Here is a 7,163-nt window from a genome sequence, read left to right as displayed (position 1 = left end):
TTTATCTCTGAGGTGTGTTTCCTGTAGGTAGCAGAATGCAGGGTCCTCGTTGCGTATCCAGTTTGTTAATCTATGTCTTTTTATTGGGGAGTTGAGGCCATTGATGTTGAGAGATATTAAGGAATAGTGATTATTGCTTCCGGTTGTATTCATATTTGGATGTGAGGTTATGTTTGTGTGCTTTTCTTCTCTTTGTTTTGTTGCCAAGACGATTAGTTTCTTGCTTCTTCTAGGGTATAGCTTGCCTCCTTATGTTGGGCTTTACCATTTATTATCCTTTGTAGTGCTGGATTTGTAGAAAGATATTGTGTAAATTTGGTTTTGTCATGGAATATCTTGGTTTCTCCATCTATGTTGATTGAGAGTTTTGCAGTATACAGTAACCTGGGCTGGCATTTGTGTTCTCTTAGGGTCTGTATGATATCTGTCCAGGATCTTCTGGCTTTCATAGTTTCTGGCGAAAAGTCTGGTGTAATTCTGATAGGTCTGCCTTTATATGTTACTTGACCTTTTTCCCTTACTGCTTTTAATATTCTTTCTTTATTTTGTGTGTTTGGTGTTTTGACTATTATGTGACGGGAGGTGTTTCTTTTCTGGTCCAATCTATTTGGAGTTCTGTAGGCTTCTTGTATGCCTATGGGTATCTCCTTTTTTAGGTTAGGGAAGTTTTCTTCTATGATTTTGTTGAAGATATGTACTGGTCCTTTGAGCTGGGAGTCTTCACTCTCTTCTATACCTATTATCCTTAGGTTTGATCTTCTCATTGAGTCCTGGATTTCCTGTATGTTTTGGACCAGTAGCTTTTTCCGCTTTACATTATCTTTGACAGTTGAGTCAATGATTTCTATGGAATCTTCTGCTCCTGAGATTCTCTCTTCCATCTCTTGTATTCTATTGGTGAAGCTCGTATCTACAGCTCCATGTCTCTTCTTTTGGTTTTCTATATCCAGGGTTGTTTCCATGTGTTCTTTCTTGATTGCTTCTATTTCCATTTTTAATTCCTTCAACTGTTTGATTGTGTTTTCCTGGAAATCTTTCAGGGATTTTTGCAATTCCTCTCTGTAGGCTTCTACTTGTCCTCTAAGGGAGTTCTTCTCGTCTTTATTGAAGTCCTCCAGCATCATGATCAAATATGATTTTGAAACTAGATATTGCTTTTCTGGTGTGTTTGGATATTCCGTGTTTGCTTTGGTGAGAGAATTGGGCTCTGATGATGCCATGTAGTCTTGGTTTCTGTTGCTTGGATTCCTGCTTTTGCCTCTCCCCATCAGATTATCTCTAGTGTTACTTTGTTCTGCTATTTCTGACAGTGGCTAGACTGTCCTATAAGCCTGTGTGTCAGGAGTGCTGTAGACTGTTTTTCTGTTTTCTTTCAGCAAGTTATGTGGACAGAGTGTTCTGCTTTTGGGCGTGTAGTTTTTCCTATCTACAGGTCTTCAGCTGTTCCTGTGGGCCTGTGTCTGGAGTTCACCAGGCAGGTCACTTGCAGCAGAAAAGTTGTTCTTACCTGTGGTCCCGAGGCTCAAGTTTGCTCCTGGTGTGTTTTCCTCTGGTGTCAGAGATGTTTGCAGAGTGCAGTCTCTTCTGGTTTCCCAGGTGTGTCTGCCTCTCTGAAGGTTTAGCTCTCCCTCCCACGGGATTTGGGTGCAGAGAACTGTTTATCTGGTAGGTCCCTTCAGGTTATGGCGGTGTCTCAGGCACAGTGGTCCTGCTGCTCCTGGGCCCTATCTACGGGAACCCAGAGACCATATACAGTCTCCTCTTGGGCCAGGGATGTGGGCAGGGGTGGGCAGTGTTGGTGGTCTCTTCCTCTCTGCAGCCTCAGGAGTGCCCACCTGACCAGGCGGTGTGGTCTCTCTCCCACGGGGTTTGGGAGCAGAGAGATGCTGCGGGCCAGGATCCACGGGTTTGGGACTCCCGGTAAACACCGGAAGTGCCCGGTCCTAGGGGAATTTTGCCCCTGTATGTCCTGAGTTCACCAGGCAGTTCTCTTGCAGCAGAAATGTTGGTCTTACCTGTGGCCCCGAGGCTCAAGTTTGCTCGTGGGGTGCTGCCTACGAGCTCTCTGCGGCGGCAGCAACCAGGAAGATCTGTGCCGCCCTTTCCGGGAGCTTCCGTGCACCAGGGTTCCAGATGGCGTTTGGTGTTTTCCTCTGGCGTCAGAGATGTGTGCAGAGTGCAGTCTCTTCTGGTTTCCCAGGCGTTTCTGCCTCTCTGAAGGTTTTGTCTCCCTCCTACAGGATTTGGGTGCAGAGAACTGTTTATCGGTAGGTCCCTTCAGATTCTGGCGGTGTCTCAGGCATGGCGGACCTCCTGCTCCTGGGCCTGTGGATTTATTATTATCCATAAAATTTAACATCAATTAGAAGTCTTTCAATTTTCAATTTTCCTTTCATTCCCCTCTTCTTCTACTAAGTAATTCTAATTTTAGAATTTTGATATCAAGTCTCGTATTTGGTCTCACCAGTTGTCCTAACTGACTGGTACTGTTGTCTCAGAAACATCAACTGCACAGCACCCACTCAATTTTTAACAAAAGCAATTAACCTGTTTGTCACGCAGGGTCCAAAAACTAAAACCAAGAAAATTATTAGTAATGGCCCAGCCATATAGCAGAGAGTAGGAAATAACCAGGGAAACCGAGTGAACCAAGACTCAAACCAACCTTGTTAAGTGTCTCTATCTTTTTGTGTGAGTCAAGCCTATTCCCACACCTATCCCGATGGAACCCAGGGCAAACATGCTGAGTGTCCCTCTAGGTCCCAGCTCTCAGCCCCAACAGCTAGTATGCGGCTGGTGAGGGCTGAGAATTGATGGCTGTCAGGGTGGTCAGCAGCACCAGGTACGGTCCTTTCCAGTGAGGCTTGAGTATCTGGGTTCGGTGCCATCGTATGTAGCCGAGTCTCCAACCTGGAACTGATGAGATGTCTCAGGGGTCCCCAGCCGTGATCAGATTTCTTTCTGTATCACCTGTAGGTCTTTTAGCCTGGCATATAAATCATTATTACTATGACATGTTGGTTCAGTAACATCATCTAATACAGTCAGAGGAGCTGAGGCCCCATGTAACACCTCAAAGGGGGTTAGGCTGAATCTGGAAGGGGTATTTCTTGCTCTGAAGAGAGCAAGAGGGATGGAGTGCCACCCAGTCTTCACCAGTCTCCATGGTCAATTTGGTCAGGGTCTCTTTTAGAGTTTTATTTATTTACTCTACCTGTCCTGAACTTTAATGTCTGTAGATACAATGTAATTTCCAATCATCCTCTAAATACTCGGCTACACCCTGGCTTACCTTGGTAACAAATGTAGGGCCATTTTCTGACCAGATTACCTTGGGCACGCCAGACCTGGGGAAGATATCTTCCAGTATCTTCTTGATAACTACTGAGGCTGTCTCTTGCTTGGTGAGGAAAGCTTCTATCTATTCCTAAAAAGTATCTACAAGCACCAGGAGATACTTGTGATCATTTTTCTGGTTTTATCTCAGTGAGAAGTTCACTTCGACTTTTCACTAAACTCTCTAGGTCTCTTTGCCTTGATTGCTTGCTAAGCATTCACTTACTGACATACCTTATATTTTTTACTGCCTCTCTGGCTAGAATCTTAAAGTCTATTATATATACCTTAACTACTTGGACAAACTTCTTATCTCCTAAACGAGTCCCTTTCTGTATTTGGCAAAGTGAGTCTTTTCTTTGTTCTCTGGGGAGTATAACTTTCCCCTCAAGTGTGCCATTGTCTTTTTATCTTTTAAGCAATTTGGGCCTTTTCTTCTATTGTATTTTCTAAGTGGGGCCATCCCTTTGGTCCAATCCCAGTTCCCCGTGGCTGTCTCTTGTAGGTCTGTAACCAGAATAGACTCCTGTATAGCCATTTTACAAGCCACTTAATCTGCTTTGTTACTGCCCCATGTCACTGAATCTCTTTCTTCCTGATATCCTGGGCAATGAATAGTACTCACAGTTGGTGGCTTCATCAGGGCATCCAAGAGATGGCAAAGACATCTGCGGCGCTGACGTGCTGGGGGGTTGGGGTTTAGTCATTCCACATGACATTGTGTTGTCCTCCATGGCAGCACCCACTTATCTCTGACCTTCATGAAGAGAACTGTTCCCGTCTGTGGACAAGGTCCTCGGCTTTCAGCAGGGGTCAATCAGCCATTCACAGTGGTCTTTTCTCCACCATGGCTTCTGCCAGTGCTTGACACCATGTTGCAGTGGCTCCAGGTCCAGGATTGGGCAGCAAGGGACCAGATTGTCCCAAACCAGTGGAGAATCTAGTCCATGAAAGCTGACCAGTGGTCCCATCTTTTGGGGACACTCTATTCAAAGGCAAAACATCAGCCACTCTATCACAGTTTAAATCCTGGATTGGGTGATAATTGTCAGTGCCCGGCTGGCAGGAACGATGTGTTCCAGGCAGAACGGCACTAAGCCACACATCTCTCAGCATCAGGTACTGGTGCACTGAGACAGGTCTTAAGCTCCACATACACAGTCTGCAGATATGCATACACATGGCCGCACCCAGCCATTTCAGCCCACACGAGCCATTTTGGAGAGCAAATTTCTCATGAGCAAGGGATAGGGGCAGTCAGGGATGACCATGAACTAGTGGGTTACCTGGCCCACGCCAAGGTCCACTGTTCTTCGGGCAGTCCATAAGTATTGTTTGTTGCCAGTAGCCCCCTGTACCTAAGGTCTTTGGATATTGGCCCACTGGGGCATAGGAGCACAGAGCAATGGGTCCCTGTATCCACAAAACAACTGGGGGGGCTTCCCTTCTATCTCTGCTCATAGCCAGCACTCTAGGACCAAGAGGCTCTCCAGTGGCCACTCTTGTTCTTTCTGGGGCAGTCCCTGACACAGTGTCTTTTTTTTTTTTTTTTGCATTAGGCACAGCACCGCTTTAATCTTTGCCGCTGAAATGCCTCCTGTTGCAGAGCGGAACTGACTTTTCCTAGGGTTCCCACCCCTGCCCAGTATATGTTTCCTCCCTTGTCTTTTATCTCTCTTTAGCTCTCAACCTCTTCTTTTTTGTCTCTTCTTCCCTAGCTTCCTGCTCTTTTACCTCTTTTTTCTTTCAACCGGATTTTCTCTGAAGGAACTAACTCTGTAAACAGCTCCCTTCTGCACCCACGTTCTGAGAGCTTTCTCTTCCAGATCCTTTCCTTATCTTGGAAAAAAACAGATTGAGTGGGACATTTTCTCAGACGCCAGAGGAAAACCCACCATCTGGCCTGGGCCAGAACCCTCCCTGGAAAGGGCGGGCGGTATTAAAGTCAACAGTCAGGAGTGGGGCCTTCCATCCATGTCTGAGCCTCGGGACCACAGGTAAGACTGTCTTTTCACAAGAGGTAAAGAAGACCAAACACACACTAACAAGCATCTCTGTGGGATGGTGAAAACAAGAAAATCAGAAATGAGTTCACTGAAAGAGGACCAAAAAACAGGTCTACACAGCCTGAAACAGGAGGCCTTTTAGGACAAGCCATTGTAAAAATAAGCACAAACTTTGTCTATGAAACAGAACAAGAGTAACAGAGGGATAATCTGATGGCAGGCTGTCTCTCTGGACCCAATTTTTCAGAAAACCAAGACTACCTCTCTTTAGTGTCCACCCTTGGCTTTGCCTCTCAAGAGAACCAGGCCTCCAAACACACCAGAAAAGCTTCTAGTAACAAAAAAGGATGGAGAGGAGGACAAGAAAGACCCTGGGTGCTTAGAGAACTAAGAAGCCTGACAAAGAATAACCAGTTCACCTCGAAAATCCAGGAAATCTAATAAAAGTAGAAGCCCATACTATGAGTACCAACCTTAAAAAAAAAAACTATAGCTCAAACGTGTCTCTGAATACAGGACTGAAGTAGTAGTCCTTCAAAAGAACACTGGTCTCCTGGTCTAAAGGCCCAAAGAAGAGAAAACATTAATCCTTGTCACCAACAGCCTAATTCTAAATTTTGACTGAGAAAAGCAGAAGTTCTTCACAGTTTGTTTTTATATTCTTTTTTTCAAAATTATGGAAGGGCTTCTCTGTCCTCACAACCTGGGCATCTCTCTCGAAAAGATCTTGGGAGGAGGCTCTAGAGAAAAGATAAAACTCCAGCTCAAAACAAAATTTTCTCAAGCAAACAATTTTTTAACTTTTAACTAAGCACCAAAGAAAGAAGTAAAACCTTTGATGAACAAAGCAAACAGTTTCATGATTTCAAACACACAGTTGTCATCCAAGATTTCAAACACCATCTGTCCAAAGTAAAATGAAATTAAAACCAAAAAAACTTTCGACAATAACATGAAGGCAGACCAACATCAACAACACCAGACTTTTCGCCAGAAACCATGATTTCCAGAAGATGCCTGACAGATTCATACAGACCCCAAACACAAAACCTTAGCTGCCTCTGGGATCATAGATGGACGGACCATCCTATTCCATGACAAAACAAAGTTCCAGTGTCCTCTTGCCCTCAAGGGCCCGTAAATTCAAAGGATTAAACCGTCAAAGACAAAGGGGGCACAGTCTGCCCCCATGAAGAAAAGAACACAAACACAGAAACAAAACAAAGACAATAGACACTTGCTGCGTTTAACTCTTACGCTTCATCCAAATTTGAACTTATACAGCAATAAATTCCTTAATACCTCAACATCAATGGCCTCCTCCCTACTAAAAGACATAGATTAACAAATCTGGATATGCGATTTGCGAAAACCCTGCATTCCTCCCTACAGGCACCCAGCCCCAAAGACAGACACTCTCCAGACTGCTGAAAGGATGGAAAAACTTCCCAAGCAAATGGTTGGAAGAAGGCTCCCCCATTCTAATATCAAATAAAATCCTTCAACTAAAATTCAGCTGCAAAAAGATAAGGAAGGTTCCACTTCATATTCATCAAAGGAAAATCCACCAAGATGAACTCAATCCTAAATATCTAAGCAAATAAGTGTGGCATTCATATATAAAAAGAAACTCCACAAAGTGAATTCCACTTCACCTCCCTAAGCACTGACCAGCGTGAGATTCCAGACCAGTATCACTTTTTATCGAACACATACACAGAAAAAACAGAGACAGACAGGGCCAGCAAATGGGCGCCCGCTCACACAAAGCTCTCAAACAAACATCAACTCTCCACAGGGTCTTGGTGTCTGGGTGGTGTG

This window comes from Rattus rattus, chromosome 11, assembly GCF_011064425.1.
Source record: "Rattus rattus isolate New Zealand chromosome 11, Rrattus_CSIRO_v1, whole genome shotgun sequence".
NCBI classification, from domain to species: Eukaryota; Metazoa; Chordata; class Mammalia; order Rodentia; family Muridae; genus Rattus; species Rattus rattus.
This window is presented reverse-complemented; position numbering follows the sequence as displayed.